The sequence below is a fragment of the Etheostoma cragini genome, chromosome 6 (genome assembly GCF_013103735.1).
Source record: "Etheostoma cragini isolate CJK2018 chromosome 6, CSU_Ecrag_1.0, whole genome shotgun sequence".
NCBI classification, from domain to species: domain Eukaryota; kingdom Metazoa; phylum Chordata; class Actinopteri; order Perciformes; family Percidae; genus Etheostoma; species Etheostoma cragini.
Window position 1 is genome coordinate 13,571,654 of NC_048412.1, and position 4,124 is coordinate 13,575,777.

General features: G+C 42.0%; 1 protein-coding gene across 8 annotated transcripts in view; it reads right to left on the minus strand.

The window, feature by feature from the left end:
• phactr4b (phosphatase and actin regulator 4b) overlaps nucleotides 1-4,124 on the minus strand; it is a 24,346-nt gene that overhangs the window by 18,340 nt on the left and 1,882 nt on the right. For 7 of the 8 annotated variants that reach the window (XM_034875380.1, XM_034875382.1, XM_034875379.1 and 4 more), the window contains one exon: nucleotides 375-489. The gene's annotated coding sequence lies outside the window, so the exon portion shown is untranslated. Of the gene's footprint in view, nucleotides 1-374; nucleotides 490-3,466; nucleotides 3,671-4,124 lie in introns of all 8 variants that reach the window. The other variant, XM_034875381.1, reaches the window with a different exon arrangement.

The following is a 4,124-nucleotide window of genomic DNA, read 5'->3' on the forward strand; positions in this document are numbered from 1 at the left end:
TATATATATATATATATATATATATATAAAAATCATTATGTAGAGATATATTATTACTAGCTACTTAATGATGGTAGTGTTTTAATCTTTAACTATGATGTGTGTGGCATTGTACTCATTGAAAAAGTTTCTTTAGATAAATGGAGTTTGACTTCGCTGTGTGGCGCCAGTGCACGGAGCTTCTCGCGAAGCAAAGCAGGATCTCGGCAGACCCCCGCTCCTCTGTGCACTGGAACCACAGAGGAAAGCCAATCACCATTGGTCTAAACACACTGCCCACACAAATATGACACAAAGCTAGTTTAATATTGGCAAAGCATCACTTTCATTGTGCATTTCTATCAATATAAAAAGATATACACATATAGACATACACTATAGAAAGTCATGGGTGGGGTGGGGGTGGTTGAGGTCCTCTGCAACAGTATAACAGTATTTGTTCAGGTCTCCAGCATGCTAAGGATGGCCGCTCCCCCCATCTTAACCCCTCTGATAAAAGAAAAACAAATAAGATTAGATCATAGTCAGTCATAAAATGAAAGCATCGCAAGAAGATAATTAAAAAAGTATGAACCTGATAAGTAAGATTCCATTTACAATTGACATAAAGTGATCTGCGTTTTGATATTTTATGTGGATAGAGCAGAATATAAAGCATTTATGGGCTCAAAAGGACTACAGCATGGAGAAGCATCAAACATTCTAGGAACCTAGACTGTTTGGACAAACAAAATTGGGTAACACTTTACTTGAAGGTATCTACATAAGGGTGACATGACATTGTCATGAACACACGACACTGTCATGGAGTCCGTGTCCTAAGGCTCAGTCTTTAACGCAGCGGCCCGGGGTTTGATTCCAACCTGCGGCCCTTTGCTGCATGTCATTCCCCCTCTCTTTCGTGTCTTCTTTCCTCTCCAATAAAAAGGCATTCAAATGTCCCCCGCCCCAAAAAATAACAACAACTGTGTGTATATATATATATAAAAATAATTTTAAAAAAAAATCCATAGACAAAAGACAGGGCAGACTGAGAGCAACCGAGTGGAGGGTACTTTCCTGCACCTACTGGACCTGTTGCATGTGCCCATTAGTTGAGAATGGAAATATCAACATCTGCTCGTCAGTTCAAAGAGAAACAAAGATGGGGCATAACTTCTAGCATGAAAAGGGAATAGAAAGTAGTAAATGATGCATTTCTTCTAGTGCTGATATTATAGGCGTACGGTTCAGTCCATCAACAGAGAATTAATCTGCAACTATTGATAAGCAAATGATTGCTTTAGTCATTTTTTAAGCAAAAAGGGCCAAACATGCTGGTCCCAGCTTCTTCAAATGTTAGGATCTGCTTGAACGCTGTGTTTTACATCATTGTAACTTTAAGAGTTAAGCACCTTGGGCTCTAGGGAATTGTCATGTGCATTTTCCACTATATACATGGATTTTATAAGAATTAAAAATCCCTTAAAACAAAACAAAAGAAGAAAATAATTAAATTAAAATAGCTGCAGCATAGGACTTCACAGCATCAATATGGAGGTGACCATTCTGGGCAATAAAATAGCTGCTATACTATAACAGACTTAATTTGGAAACCAAATTAAAACCAAAAGCAAATAATGTAAGAAATAAAAATGTGTGTTTTAACTACCAGTTAAAAAAAAGTGCATATGACCCAAAGTCAAACCCTAAATGAGACCACAAAATTCCTTAAGTTCCTTTCTCAACACTGATGAATTTCAATGCAAAGTCATTCTTGTGGTGGTCCAATAGCCCTTCAGATCAGCTTACATTAGTGTGAATAACTGGTCTAACCAAATTGAAGCATCTTTGTCCTGCGGGTAAACATTACTTTTAACGACTGGCGAGATAAGAGCAAATGTGCCTTTAGACTCTGATGGATTACAGGCCACCGGAGGCCCTTTGACAAGACTATTAACGTAAGCGATGATCAATAATATCCTGCCTAGAGTAAAGCACCGTTTGTCCAAAGCACATGTGTGGCTGTACAACGCTGTGACGCACAAATTACAGAAACGGTTTCCTACCTACAGTATATGATTATATTGCTGTATTTTTCTGTGTTCCTCTTCAAGGCCTATTTACTAAAAAGGTGAACTTCCCTATCAAAAGAAGAAGTCCCAGTAACAAGCACAACAATATCCCCGTCCAAAAAAACAAAACATGAAATGGGCTTTAAAGTATTGTAGTTCTTTGCAGTAGAGCCGTCTTAACCGACTGGAAGAGAACCCTGAGAGGAGGCAGATGTATTCGTGGTCTGAGATGATTTCTTTTACACTTCCGCCCAGTGCCACAGCCTTGGCTAGATGACTCAAAATAATCGAGCCGAGTGGTGAGCGTTTCGCTCTATCCAGGGAAAGAGAAAATATCTTTGGTGTCTGAAAGTGCGAGCGGATTTTGAGGCAGCGAGGGAGTAGAGATGCCAAAACTGAATTTTCCACCATTGCAGCCACAACCTCATATGTTATGTATGCATAACACTTGCACGGGTTGCTGCGTGTTATCTATAGACTATCCACACAAAAAAGAACTAGCTTGAGTAGATACACTCCACTATCCAATGTTGCTCTGTTTCACTTGCAGTTTCTGTCACGCTCACTCCCAGTCTCCGAATGTGCCCGTAAAAAAGGGATGCTGATGGCCTACTTCCCTTTTCAGTTTTTAACCCTCTCTGTGCCCTCTGCCGTACAGAACAGATCAATATGAAAGTGATGAGTCTTTCTAAACTGCGCAAGACCATCAGTCGCTCATTGTCTGCACTGCGAAGATATTTTCTCTGAAAAATGTTGAGTCACTTCAATGTGTTGGGCAAACAAATCGAAGAAGACATGAAGCACACAACTAATCAACATTATAAACACCCAACTGGAACTAAAATATTCTGACAGAGGAGTAAATAAATGAGTCAGAAAGTTACATTCCCACCTCATCAATCACTACTCATACTATAATCTTGTCTGCAACTCTATACAATCAGGACGAACTACCTCGTTTGAAAACTCTCATTACAAACCCATAACCTTCTCATAAATGATACCGACTGGAATGTTGTCCTCTTACCATCTTCCGTCCCACAAACACACTCACCAGGAATGGGAGCCGCCAATCAGGTATGTGAAAGTAACCGTTACAGACCGCCTACATGTCCCGACTGCATAATCTTCTGTGGGGCGCACACACCCTCGCTGGCGGACTCTACTAGTGCTGATTCAATTACAATGGGAGCGAAAACGGCAGCAGCTGGCTGGGTTGTGCCATCTTTAAATAGCCGTGTCGTTCTCACTCCAGGGCCCGGGTTTTGGACACAAAAAGCCGCCAAGTCGGTGGAGGAAAATCAGTGATTTACACTTAAGACTTAAGAAGTGTGAAGTTACAAGAAACACTGCATAACTGATTTAATACCAGTATGTCCTGACAAGGGTGGACTGAGCTGAAGCATACTCACAGGCCTGCTCCAGGGAGGTACCAATGGTAGATGTGTATCAGAGAAAGTCGCCGCTTTTCGTAAAGGAAATTCAGACCAGCAGTCTCTCCGCTTGGACCTTTCTGCAGTGTGTATCCAAGCAGCACAGTTTGCCCACCGCGCTCTGAAACGGATGGACAAAGGCGTCTGTTCCCAATCCGGGCCGGGTGATCGTCATCACCGAGCCTGCCCCAGAAAAGCATCATTCACCACAGGGACCGGTGGCCCACATATCTTTTTTTTTTTTTTTTTTTAAACAAGAAGCCAAAAATGCTCCTCGCCTTTGCTAAACTTTTCTTTGTCAGAGTCCCCCCATCTGTGCGAAGACTGCACTGCAGGGATGACTGTGATGACCACCGAGCAAGACAATGCATCTTCACCACCCGACGGTAAATGTTTAGCAAGCTTTAACATGGCACATATTTTGCTCACTTTACACTCAGCATCTTTACCTTAATGCCAGGCTATCGCCATTCTTCCCTGCCTGGAGGGGGGGGGGGAGGCATTTAGCTGAGAGCTCCAGAGAAATCTCAGGCACAGATCAGTCTCATCTATGGTCTAACCAAATCAATCAGGCCCAGCTGACAGCTTAACCATCCGCGGTTGCCTTTTAATGCTCCATTAAAGAAGGGGGGGGGGG